This window comes from Oryctolagus cuniculus, chromosome 12 (genome assembly GCF_051225735.1).
Source record: "Oryctolagus cuniculus isolate XC-2025 breed Fujian yellow rabbit chromosome 12, ASM5122573v1, whole genome shotgun sequence".
In the NCBI taxonomy this organism is placed as follows: Eukaryota; Metazoa; Chordata; class Mammalia; order Lagomorpha; family Leporidae; genus Oryctolagus; species Oryctolagus cuniculus.
Genome location: NC_142878.1, coordinates 22,907,736 through 22,921,793, shown reverse-complemented (window position 1 = coordinate 22,921,793; position 14,058 = coordinate 22,907,736). Strand labels below are relative to the sequence as shown.

General features: G+C 43.1%; 1 long non-coding RNA gene across 1 annotated transcript; it reads left to right on the top strand.

Moving 5' to 3' along the window:
• Positions 1-4,953: 4,953 nt before the first annotated feature.
• On the top strand, positions 4,954-11,838 carry LOC149122973 (uncharacterized). Its single transcript, XR_016218509.1, has 3 exons — positions 4,954-5,346; positions 7,367-7,556; positions 11,122-11,838. It is a non-coding gene; the product is annotated as an uncharacterized LOC149122973 (long non-coding RNA).
• The last annotated feature ends 2,220 nt before the right edge of the window (positions 11,839-14,058 follow it).

Sequence of the window (14,058 nt, the reverse complement as noted above, 5' to 3'; positions counted from 1 at the left end):
TAAGATTTAACACATCTCAGTTTCCCACAGCAGTTCAATGATTTAAAGTATAACTTTTTTGCAATTTAATAAAACCTTGATGAGATAGAAAAGTGTTTTTATAAGACAATTTTAAAGATATGTAGTACAGAGACCGGCATTGTGGCACAGCAGGTTAAGTTGCTGCTTGTAACACTGACATCCCCCATCAGAATGCTGGTTTGAGTCTCACCTGTTCCACTTCCAATTCTGCTCCCTGCTAATGCACCTGAGAAGGCAGAGGATGGCCCCTGCCGCCCACGTAGAAGACTCAGATGGAGTTCCTGGCCCCTGGCACAAATCTGGCTTGTTGCAGCCATTTGGATAATGAACCAGCAAATAGAGGATTGTTATTCTCATTCTCCTCCCTCCCTCCCTTCCATCTGCCTTTCAAATATATAAATGTCAAAGAAATAAAATATATAATACAAAGGCATACATTGGTAAATGTGGTCTGATGAACTTACACGTTTCTATAGAAATATTGGAAGAGGGGCCAACGCTGTGGCGTAGCAGGTAAAATCAACACCTGTAATGCAGGCATCCCACATGGGCACTGGTTCGAGTCCCGGCTGCTCCATTTGTGATCCAGCTCCCTGCTAATGTGCCTGGGAAAGCAGCAGGAGGTAGACCAAATCCTTGGGTGACGCTCCTGGCTTAGATCTGACCCAGCCCTGGCTGTTGCAACCATTTGTGGAGTGAACCAGCAGATGGAAGATCGTTTTCTCTCTCTGCCTCTTCCTCTCTCCCTTCTTCTCTAATTCCACCTTTAAATAAATAAAATCTTTGATACCTTATGCCAATCACTTGAGTTCACCTGTTCCCAAGTGACAGTGATGGTATCTGATGGGCATAGTACGCTGTGCGCCAATGAGATTGAATCAAGGGGTTATATGAGGGGGACGCCTTCCAACATGCTATGGTGAGAAGGTAAGAAGTGAGCAGCTATTTTTTTCACTCTTTACTTCAAAGTGAGAACCTGGAGCTTTAAGACAGAGTGGTTGACACTGAGATCAGAGTCGAAGCAAAGGACAAATTTCCTGTGATATGGGTTGAGTTGTTGGATCCAGCCCCTGCCAGCTTGTAACTGAAAGATTCCTAACTGACGGAGCAGGGAAATGGAAAGGCAGCACCTGCTCAGTTTCAGCCCTGTCACCAGGACAGCCCTTCAGGAACATGTGCCTTTATGGGATCTCACGGACCTCACAGCCATGACTGCACTGATACACGCGTAGCTTTCAGCGGAGTGACCAGAGTGGGAGCTCCTATACACTGAAGCTGTCAGCATGATGATGGGGGTGGTTGTGACCGTCAGAGACTGGGTTCGAGAAGTTATTTGGAAAATACAATGAGAAGCTACTCAGAAATGCTTTGATGTGATAGAACAGAATAAGAATACTATTTTTTTTTGGACAGGCAGAATTAGACAGTGAGAGAGAGAGAAAGGTCTTCCTTCTGTTGGTTCACCCCCCAAATGGCTGCTACGGCTGGCGCTGCACCGATCCAAAGCCAGAAGCCAGGTGCTTCCTCCTGGTCTCCCATGGGGTGCAGGGCCCAAGCACTTGGGCCATCCTCCACTGCCTTCCCGGGCCACAGCAGAGAGCTGGACTGGAAGAGGAGCAACTGGGACAGATTCCAGTGCCCCAACTGGGACTAGAACCCGGGGTGCCAGCACCGCAGGCAGAGGATTAGCCTAGTGAGCCGCAGTGCCGGCCATAAGAGTACTATTAAAAAAAAATCCTGTCTTGTTCTGTGTTACTCTACTAGTATGGTTATATAACATAGCTTTAAAATTTACCTAAAACTCTCCATTCAATATTTAAATTTTCTCCTACTCACAGCTTTTTTCATGGGTCTTTAGTGGAGGGTGAGCCTTTCCTCCCCTCATCTCCATTATTTTATGATAACCTAAGACTTAGGATCTATGTTGTAAGATAACACTCTCAAGTACACGTAGTTTTTTTTTTTTTCTTAATTTGCCCTTTCTCCCCTTTTAATTGAAAGGAAGAGAACAAGAGGGAGAAACACACACACACACCACACATACTCCAAACCATCTTCTGTATGTTGGTTCATTCTCCAAATGCCTGCAACAGCCAGGACTGGGCAAGGCAGAACCCAGGTGTGTGTTAGCAGGAGTCCTGGACTGGAAGCAGAGGAGCCAGGATTTGCATCAGGTACTCTGAAATGGGATGCAGGGTCCCAAGTGACTTAGCTGCTGTGCTTTGAGCAGCTTTTCTTAAACCAAGCCCAAAGTACTATTCCCAGTGCCCGCGTATTTTTATGGGACTTCAGTGTATACTCTGAAGGCAAGGGGTGCTGGGAAAGCCCCTGTTCATCACACCGTTCATGCAGGGGACACATTTTCCACTTTCTGTTGGTAATCTGGCAGTCAAAAAGTTTGGCACAACCCTTTGTGCCACAACACCTGCCCCAGGATATATGCTTTTACCCTGGAACAATCTTGGGCAGAACCTGCCTTCATCTATCTGACTCAGCACCATTCTTTTGGCCATCATCACCGGCGCTTAATGTCTGTTGGACTGTGACCACTTGTGCGTCTCAACTGACACAGGCTGTGCAGTGATGAAGCCACCCGTGCCTTCTCGGTCTAGGTCCCTGTTTACCGATAACACATAAAGAGCACAAGCAGAAGGTAGGGTTCAGGACTCAGCACCTGCAAGTTTGTTCCAAGGACCTGGAGAGACCCTAGCAACTTTTACTTGGAATTCTCCATTTGTTTTCCAGAAGAGGGCTTTCCAAAACTGTACAAAAGCCTCAGGCCTCGCAAAAAAAATAGAGATTATGTTGGTTTCTGTTTCTTTTTGAGAGCTAGGACCAAAGGGAAAGCAAAATCTGTTTTGGCTTGAACCTCCAATCATGGTGACCTTTTTAGCCACAGGGAGATGAGAATATTCTTCTCTTCCTCACTATATGCAGAGAACACAGCATTCTGAAGCAGCGCCTTCAGCTCATGTCAGTGGGAGGCAGCCAGCTGCCCTGCGCTGCAGCCATTCCTGGTTAGGAAACAAAGCCTTGGGTGTGCAGGTGCAGAGTGCGGATGCGTGTGATGTGTCAGCAGTCACATGGGGATCACAGATCACACAGGGCAACTGCAGCATGCAGACAGGAGAACACTGAGAAGAGCACCCACGGCAACAGGAGGAAAATGTGTACAGCCAGGCAGAACAGACATTTCTGTTTTCAACAAGCTGGCTAAGTGCCTGCATGTGGCAGCCTTTTGGGTCTTCTGAGTTGGTAATTAGCATCCGAAAGCAGCTTTGCACTAACTTGTGTTAGTATAGTAAGTTAACCATATAGCAAAAGTTCAAAGGAAAACTGAATTCAAACTTAATCTTAGTCTAGTACAAAAATATATTTTAAATCCATCATAGTTTTTCATAATATGCATTTCCCATGAATTATCTACAGACCCCTCATAACCATAGACTTCAAAATTTTGTAACAAAAAAAAAAAAAACCAAAAACACAAAAACACAAAACACTTGTAATTTATTTTCCACCAAGGTTTTGAATTGCCCTTGTATAGCATTCTACTATACTATACTATGCATTAGAATGTAACTGTCATTTCGAAGCACAAGTCATCCATATAGAACATTTCTGAAATGGAAGTAATATATAAATACAAATTCACCTAAAATGCACTCAGACAGCAGCACTAAGTCCACTCTTGGATACCCCTTCCCTCCCACATCTACTGAGCCAAATGCAGCCCCTTCCTCAGCAGGAGTAACCCGGTTCTCAGCTGGTGTTAAACTCTGCCACGTCTCTGTGAACCTGTTTATCTTTTTATCTGTAGTTAAATGTAGACGTTATCTTGCCATTTTTCAGTGGCCAGCTTTTAAGAAGTAAACACATTGTTTCCTGCAGTATAGGCTCAGCAACTTAAACTTTAAAAAAAAAAATAAAGCGTAACGGATTTTTACATTTTTAGAATTTTAATTTTTAATTAGTTTTTAGTACACTCAATGTGCTTTGTAGATACAATTCTAAAAACATAATAATGTTCCCTTTCTCCTCCCTCCTTTCCTCCTCCCTTTCTTGTCAGTTTTTGTGATAACATAGTTTAAATTCACATTACAGCAGAAAGGCTTAATTCTTTACAAAGACCCTAGTTTAGTGGGAATATAGACAAAGGCAATAAACAATAATTGAATGGAAAAAGGACCATTTCCTCTAAACCAGTTCCAGTGGGGTATGGAATTAAGAAACTGTAAATACAGTGTGTAGTTGATGGTGACAAAGTTGGAACAGATACGCTGGAGAAAGGGACCACAGCCTTTGAGGACTATGTGTAACCCATGGATGTGGCTGCTTTCCACAAGATCTAAAATCCATCCTGGATTATTTCACTTAAATAAAGTCTTGAAAGATTAAAAAAAAAAAGCAACTTAAATTTTAAGCCCAACAATACGTATTAAGCATCTTTTATAACAGTCCTATTCCCACAGATGTATCTCGTAATTAATCACCATATACTATCCTTTAGTGTGACCATACCAATGCTCATTTCCTCGTTCTCTTTTTGATGGAATTTTGCTGTTACACTAAACATAACAACAAATATTTTTAGTGAATTTTTCTGCGTATTTGTGTGAGTTTCTCTAGGAAAGATCACAAAAGAATGGAATTACCTGGTCACTAAAGCTGTATACTTTGTTTAGATAGAAATTGACTGTTATCCAAAACAATTGTTCTGGCTTACCCTCTCACCACAGAGGTTGCCCAGCTCCTCAGCTCCTTAAGAAAACACACTGGCATCAACACTTTCAATTTCTTATTAATTCCTGATTGTCGGACCATTTAATTTCTAAGTAAATATTTTGGTTCCTTTATAAGATTTCTCATTAAAGAGCAATCCTAAAAATTCTTCTATTTGGCTAATTGTAGCTTATCTATTCTAAGATTCTAGAGTCCAGAGTTGGCAAAACACTTGTGAGCAGCCCTTACCAATACTGTCATACCAATGTTATTTCTGGTTACCGGGGCTGTGCATCACTTCCGTATTGCAAGGTGTCCGGCTCCCGGGTTTCAGCACCATCTGCAAGGTGTCCAGCACGTAATAAATTTCCCAGGCAGACAAATTAATTAATTCACAAGCTTTTATTGGGATCCCGCTCCCGGGCGAGGTTCCCCAGTCCCAACAGAGCGGGGCCGGAGAAGTTGCGTGTCGGAGGTTGGGAGGGCTCCTTTTATAGATACAGGGTGTGGGGGTTAAAGGTCGAGGAAGGCCTGATCCTCATTGGTTGACCTTTAGGCACCTGTGGGGACCTTGACAAGGACTTTTCGTCCCCAGAAATGCAGGTAGGGACTCTCCATTCCCGGAAGTATAGGCCTTCTCTCCTTGCAGAGAGAAGTATAGGCCGTCTCTCCCAAAGCTAGCACGTATCAGAGATGGTCTCTACCTCAGTCTTCTGTGGGAAGAGAGGAGAGATGCTTAACTAACCTTAAATGTACCTAGTAGATAGAGTTAAATTTATTTCTGTATTCCCTTATTCAGCAACTACTACGTTCACAGCCCTCTGCTAAGATTAAAAGATAATTCACATATGACATCAGTTTGTTTTCTTTTGCTAATAACAATACCACGGATCGGGTCAATTTTCTGGAAAAGAGGCTAATTCTGACTCACAGTTCTGGGATGCAAGGTCAAAGGGCTGAGTCAGGCGATGGCTGTCCTGTGGGCAGTGTCCAGAGGGGCTGCGGAGTATCACTTGACAAAACACAGAACAGGGGTGTGCGTCTCCTGATCACGCTCCTTCTTCACAGAAGCCTCCAGGATTCGACCATGGGGGCTCCACCCAGAGGGCCTTATCTGAACCCAGGCACCTCCCAAAGGCCACACCTGTAAACGCCAAATCAGATTCAGCTCCCACCCTCCTTACAGCACAGTGAGGATTAACTTCCAACACAGGAAGCCTTGGGGGAGGCACACTCAAACCACAGCAGACAAAGATGTTTACTTTCAGGTGTCTTGTGGCTTAAGAATGAACTCTGTTCTAAAAAATAAATGTACTGCAAGGACTATTCTGATAGGGGTCAGATGAAAAACCAAGTGCTCCAGAACCTTCAAAGAGGGAACTCTCACATGGATCTCAGGGCAGACTTCAGAGCTGGTGTCTAGGCAAGACTTTGAAAAACAGGCAGATCTTCAGTGACAGGGGGCACGGGGAAGGACATTCAAGGCTGGGAGAACAGAATACAAAGGTTGGCCCTTGGCCTAGCTGGTGAGTGAGCCTGTGCTAAGGACAGGAGCTAGAGGCTAGCATGGAACATGAGCCTGCAAAGTTAGTACAGCATTTCTCAAAAGGTGAATCACCTGTGGCTGAACTGGTTTGGCTGCTCATCTAAAATTCACATTCTCAGCCTCACCTCAACCAATTGTAATAAACTATATGGAGTGTGGGGCTTTGGCGTAGAGTCTTCATTTTTAATATGATCCCCCAAGGTACTGTGTTTTCCTCAAGGTGTGTTACATTGGAAAATCACTCTTGTAGACATAGCTGAGCCTTTGCAAAAATTTTGTATTCTTCTGGGAGGGGACGAAGGGGCTCAACCATTTAGGGAATAGTCTGCAGGTGGCTGGGGGCAGGGGAGAGGGAAGAAAGGGAAGTGACCCTGAAAAAACAATCCTGCCAGCGAGATGCCCTTGGGACATACTGTCCTTGGGATACCTCTACTATGAGAATGCAGTTGGTTAGCACAGCCCAGCTCAATAGCAGAGATGCATTTAGGACCATTTAAAAGCAATATTGGCCTTAATGCTCTTTGAAAGAGGCGTAATTAGGAATGTAAAAGTCAGGTTAGCTCTGATTAGTGAGGAATGGAGTGAAGGGTGAATCCATTAGAAGCTACTGGGCTTTGAGAACATTTCTTTGATGACTGTGAAGGAGGCAGAAGAGGGAGAAAGGCGGCAGAACCAGTTCCTACTTCAAAGACCTACTACAGTGTTGATCTTCTTAGGGCACTTCTCTTAACTGTTTTGAGTAGCGCTAAATGGCACTTTCCATTTGAATATGACTGATTAGGCCATTTGCAGGCAAATTTCCTAAATTTTGGTTGACCATGAGATTAACTCTATACTATGATTCAACTAATAGGTTCAAAATGTTTGAATTTGCTTGTGCTCATGTGTATTCATGTTTTCATTTACATAATTCCATATGCCCATATGCACTTTCAAATATTTTTCAGACTCTAACCTTTTGCTACTAAGGGACAGATGGGCTAGGGGGTCTGTTTTGTTCCCTACTTGGAAATGAAACAGGGGTTAAGCGTTTTTTTCAGTCGGTGCTAGAAACCAGATCTTCGAATCCTATTTCAGGGTCATCTCTCAAAATCCAAGAAGAAAACTAAACTACGGTGGAGATGAGTTCTGACAGATCAGGAAAGTCTCTTGCAGATGCACACGCTTGGGGAAGCTCTGCGGGCAGAGCAGACGTGGAGGGGAACAATGCTCAGGGGAGTTTAGGAGCCTTGGCGGTGAGCAGGACCACCTGGCTACAGAGGAAAAGGTGAGTTGCTGGGCAGCCTCTCGGTCCTCCTTGCCAGTGAAAGTTTGACTTGGCTGCTGACTGCTATAGTGAAACCACCGGAGCAGACGGTGCCCTGCCAAAACAGTCTTCAGTTAGGGGCCTAATCGTATGTAGAGGATGCACACAACTCCTGATGTAGAGGCTAGGCAACAACTCAGGATGCAAGGGACTGGAGAAAAATGGGGAATCAGCTCAGGGAGAGCACTGGGCAAGAGGAGACTGTTGTATTAGGCCAGGCCTACGGTGCATTCAAGGTGCGTGAAAGGTACCAAGAGTTTAGCACATGGGGTGTACTTGCTAAGTGCTGGGCGCGGTGCTATTTATGTATTTGGGAATGGGAAGGACAGACAGGATCTGATAGGGACACTCTTAGAAAAGTTGCCTAGTTGGAGGTGCTGCTGCCAGAGTTTTCAACAGCAAATAGTTTAAAACAACTTTGTGAAATAAGAAACGGGGGTAGGCTACAAGACACGTGGCAGCAGCCACCAGTCTGCAGCAGCACAGGATCCTCCTGGCATTGTTTGCGGGGCTCCAGCGCTTACTACCTGCAGCGCCTTGATAGTCTAAATAAACTCCTGACTAAACTCTGCTCAGCAGACTCGCCTGGATATCACTGTGAGCCTCGAGCTCACAGGAACCTGGAGGAGACACATCCAAAAGAAATCTGCTTTAGAAATGACTTGGTGCAACGTGTTGGCGCCTTTTCTTCTCAACCAGGCCCGCGCCTGGGTCCCAGCCTGGGCGTCAGGGGCCACTGATGAAAGGACTGACTTTCAAATGAGCTGGAACCTGGAGGTTGGATTCACCCTGGGGCGCACTGGTAGGGCAGCTCTCTCTGCTCCCTGAGACAGCACAACCTCAATCACTTGGGCAAAATCCAAATTAACTAATCTACCAACTCTAGATTCCCAGTAACTTCACTTGGACAAGGACCTCAAACTCGTGTCACGATAGAGGTCACTGCAGAGGGGATGTTTTACCATGGGGCTGGCTGCGGCAGGTAGCATAACGAGTGTGCTTTGCACTCACTGGCTCCCTTCAGAAGCCAAGTTCATAAACCACTTGCCTCTTTGAGAAAGACACAAAAGGACTTTCATTCCTTCAGCCCTCATTTCCTGCCTATGAACTATTTGTCCTAAAGGATACCATAGGTGAAAAAAAATGGATTTATAAAAAGGTAGTTCATAACAACACCTTTGATTTCTTTTTTAAGTTAAAAAAAATTGTTTTTCTTAGTCTCTTATGTCACTGGGTCAGGGCATATGGCAATGTGAACAAGCCACGGCTTGCATTTTAGAGAGATCTACTGGGAAGTAAGTCTTGAGAATCAATGATATTCATCTCTAAAGTAACCCTGGAGTTTTCAATGAATGTGCAAACACATTTGCTTTGTTTTTAATACAATTAAGTGCATATTTATTGGTTAGCTTCCTCAGTGCTGACCATCATTCTGGGCTTTGATGAGGACAGGCTGAAGAAGTTCAAGGTCCTTTGCTCATCCCTAAAGCAACGGAACTCCCACTGGGGACACTAGACACATACAACGGTGACACCATAGATAGAACTTGCTTAGACAGAGATGGTTTAGAAGCCACACTAACTGGATTTGAATCCTCCTCTACCACTTTCTAGTGGTATGATTTTGCACAGGCTACTTAACTTGCCTCATTTTGCCCATGGAGGAATACTGCTAGAGAACTGACACAACTGAAGCTCTCAGGATAGTAGCTCAACCTTTGTTAGCTTCTACAGAGGTGCATGTAAAGGAAATGAAAACTTCTGAAGGCAGGAATTTCTGTGGTAGACTACTTACAGGACTACTGAACAGGTAAGAAAGAATTTGAGCTTTGAATTTAAAAAACAGCAGAAATGTATGTATGAAAGGTCTTTAAAAGATCACATAAAATGCCTATTAGGAAAATCCTATCATGGATTTAAGTTTTTGCACCAAAACTTTTTAATTCCATTTCCATTAACTTTTTTTCTTGAAGATTTATTTACTTATTTGAAAATCAGAGCTACAGAGAAAGAAGAGACAGAGAGAGAGAGAGAGAGAGAGAGATCTTCTATTCACTGGTTCACTCCCCAGATGATTGCAACTGCTAGGGCAGAGCCAGGCTGAAGCCAGGAGCTGGAGCTTCATCCAGGTTTCCACATGCGTGGCAGAGGCCCAAACACTTGGATCATCTTAGGCTGATTTTCCCAGACAATAGCAAGAAGCTGGATCAGAAGTGGAGCAGCCAGCACATGAACCAGTGTCCATATGGGATGCTGGAGTCACAGGTGGCAGTTTTATCCACTACGCCATAATGCCGGCCCCTGTGTGAACTTTTTGAGGTACTCTCTATATTTTTTTCATTTGCTGATTTCCTTATGAAACCAAGTTTGTAACCCACTGATCTATTTGGCAAGAATGTATCCAAATAAATCTTTCATTTCACAATCAGAATTTTGTTTTAATTATAATTATACAGCATTTAGAAAATATAAAAGTACAGAGAAGAAAATATGAGCATAATTCTACTTTACTCCCTGTTGACATTTTGTTTTTCCTTCCTTGTTTTCCTACACATAAATTTTAATGAAAATGTGGTCATGGTATATATCTAGATTTGTGTTCCATTTTTTCTTACTTGACTTCCTAGAGTGACGTTTTGCATCGTCAAAAAACCACTGTTTTCCATGACTATGTCATAGTCTATCTAACTCATATCCGTTGTTCATTTACTGTTGTAACTTACAGTAAATACAGCTTTGCATTATTACATAAAAACTACAAGAAAATTTTTCTACATAAATTTTGTGAGATTGTTTATTGTCTTAAAATAGAACCCTGAGGTGAATGTATTTGGTGAAAGACTGATATTTTACAAACTCTTAATTCTTATAGCTCAAATGATTTCAGAAATGTTAAACTGATTTATATTCTTGACAACAGAGTTTAAGAGTTTCCATTTTACTGTTTATTTGTTAACGTTAGTGCAATAGTTCCGCAGTATTTATGAAACCATGTGAGTACTGCAATCCAAGGATGTTCAAATCTGTAATAGTATTTGCATATAACCTCTGCACATTTTCCCATATACTTTAAATCATCTCTACATTACTTACAACATCTAACACAATGTTATCTGTATTGTTTAGGAAATAATGGGAAGAAAAAAACCATGTTCAGTACAGATGCATTTATATTCCTAAATTATTTTGATATGCAGTTGATTGCATCTACAGATGCAGAAGCCATGGCTATCAGAGGACTGACTGCTCTATCATTTTAAAATCTTTGCCACTTTTAATACTTGAAATGCAGCATTTTGTTTGCATTTGTAATGATCTGTTTGCTGGTTAGGTTGAATGTTTTTTCTCCAGGTTTGTTGAAGGATAATTGACAAATGGAAGCTGTAAAGTATATAATGTGATATTTTGAAATATGCATACATTTTAAAATAATTACCAGAAGCTAACTAAGGCATCCATCACCTCATGGGTTACCTTTATGTATGTGTGTGGATGTGTGGAGAACATTTAAGATCTACTCTTCTAGGAGCTGATGCTGCGATTCAGGGGTTAAGCCACTGCCTGTGATACCAGCACACCACAGGAGCAGCAGCTGAAGTCCCAGTGGCTCCACTTGTGATCCAGCTTCCTGCCAAAGTGCCTGGGAAAGCAGCAGAAGATGGCCCAAGTACTTGTGCCCCTGCCACCCCTGTGGGAGGCCAGGATGGACAGAGTTCCAGTTCCTGGTTTCAGCTAGCCCAGCCCCAGCTGTTGTGGCCATCTGGGGAGTGAACCAGCAGATGGAAGCTCTCTTTCTGTCACTCCTTTCTCTTTGTAACTCTGCCTTTTAAACAAACAAGTATTTCTTAAATCTCCTTTAGCAAATTTCAAGTATAAATACAGTATTATTAACTATAGTCACCATGCTGTCCACCACTTGATGCCATTTTTCACTATTATGAACCTTTCCACATTTCTCTGCTTTGGATTTCTCCTGCCGTGATAGTCTCTCTGTGCCCCTTGTCTGCTTCCTCTTGGGGGATGTTTTCCTGTTCCTATCAACTTGCAGGAGCTCTCTACCCTATGGATAGTACCTTTTGTCACATTTGTATTGAATTATTTCCTGTCTGTGGCTGATGCATGTAAATTTTCCATTCCTATGGAATCAGTTTTTAAAGTTTTTCCCACTTGTGATTTTCTTCGTTGCTTTTAAGTTTAGGAGGTGTGAAATTCTGGTCATTTGCCTTTAATAAACCCTGTAGAAGAACTTGAAGCTTTAACAAGAGGAGGTAGAGGAGACATTTGCTCATCATTGTGGCCTCTTTTCTTGCTCCTTTTCCTCCTTCTTCACGAGATTCAATGTCGGTCAAAGGCAATCCAAGGTCAGTTTGGGCAAAATGTACTCTGTCAAGTTGTCAAAATGTACTTTTGTTTCTACTTTGGGTTTAGACAAGTTTCTTCCAGAGTATGTAGGAAAAGCAGTAGCTATATTAAATAGACAATTTTTTTTCCCTTGAGGGAAGAAATATACAGTTTTCTTCATCTTACTAGAAATAGATCATGGGGCATTGTTTGACAAAAATTAGGACTTTAGAACAGCAGTTAAAAAAAAATTAGTTTGCTCTTGAAGCAGTTTGCTGGAGACCAGGCAGAATCTCTTGAATGAGTTTGCATTGCTACTGTAGGCTAAACCCTTCCCAGAGAAGCTACAACGTACATCATGTCATCATTTGTTCTCCCGGGGAGAGAGATTCTACCCTCTGCATTGCTTCTCAGCTCATCTGCCTTCATGGGGGAAAATGGCCAGGCAAGGGAGCTTACACAATCGTATCTCACAGGAGGTTTGATGTAAAAGAGATTAAGTCTTAGCATTGTTTCCCAAATTATTTTCAATGTCAGTTTTAAAGGCTTTTAAGATTTTCTCTCTTTTTTTTCTTTTCTTTTTTTTTTTTTTTTTTTATTTTGAACGGAAGTATTAACTAGAACTGCCAGGGGCACTTAGTTTGAGAAAAGCAATACTGAGCATCTTAAATTAGGTAGAAATTTTTATGACTCAAATTCTTCATTTATTATAGCCAGATGGTGAGAGCAGGCTCTCTCTTATGCCCTGGTGGGAAGAAACCATCCAAGGATCCTCTGCTAAGGTGGAAGCCTCACTAAGAAGTCTGAACACGGCACCAGCATTGCCTTTTCCTCACATCTTGACTGGTGCTTCGAGTTTAACTTAAATGAAACAGTGAATTCTGAGATGTGAAGTTCTTCCTGAACATTGCCATGACCTGTGTGTGTGTGTGTGTGTGTGCGTGCGCGTGCGTCTGGACTAAGAAATTAACTGAAGGTGTTGCTTTACCAAAGTAGCTGTTCACTGGAAAAGATGAAGAAATAGGCCGGCACCGTGGCTCACTAGGCTAATCCTCCGCCTGCGGCGCCGGCACCCCGGGTTCCACCAGTTGGAGCGCCGGATACTAGTCCCAGTTGCTCCTCTTCCAGTCCAGCTCTCTGCTGTGGCCTGGGAGGGCAGTGGAGGATGGCCCAAGTGCTTGGGTCCCTGCACCTGCATGGGAGACCAGGAGGAAGTACCCAGCTCCTGGCTTCGGATCAGCGCAGTGCAGGCCGTGGCGGCCATTTGGGGAGTGAACCAATGGAAGGAAGACCTTTCTCTCTGTCTCTCTCTCACTGTCTATAACTCTCTCTGTCTCTCTCTCTCTCACTGTCTAACTCTGCCTGGCCAAAAAATAAAAATAAAAATAAATGAAATTATTTGCTCATTCGACAAATTATTTGTTCATCACCCATTACATACATGATGTCTTCACAGAGTTAAGAAAAGAAATTGCTTTCAAAAACTGATGAAAATGTTTAAAGGTATACTTTATGGGCCTTTTGCTTTTCAAAAACTGATGAAAACGTTTAAAGGTATACTTTATGGGCCGGCACCGCAGCTCAATAGGCTAATCCTCCACCTAGTGGCGCCGGCACACCAGGTTCTAGTCCCGGTCGGGGCGCCGGATTCTGTCCCGGTTGCCCCTCTTCCAGGCCAGCTCTCTGCTGTGGCCAGGGAGTGCAGTGGAGGATGGCCCAAGTCCTTGGGCCCTGCACCCCATGGGAGACCAGGAGAAGCACCTGGCTCCTGGCTTCAGATCAGTGCGGTGCACCCGCCGCAGTGCGCCGGCCGCGGTGGCCATTGGAAGGTGAACCAACGGCAAAGGAAGACCTTTCTCTCTGTCTCTCTCTCTCTCACTGTCCACTCTGCCTGTCAATATATATATATATATATACTTTATGAATCAATGGAAAATTCTTTCATTTTGATGAAGACATTTACAAGTTAAAAGCACTTGTACAATATGGCATTGGTATTAGCTTAATGTATGTAGCATTTCATAGTTTATAAAGTGTGTGTAGACATGATCTCTCACTTCGCATATACAACTTCTTGTGACAGACAGGGAAGACACTGTCACCTCTACCATATAAATCAGTG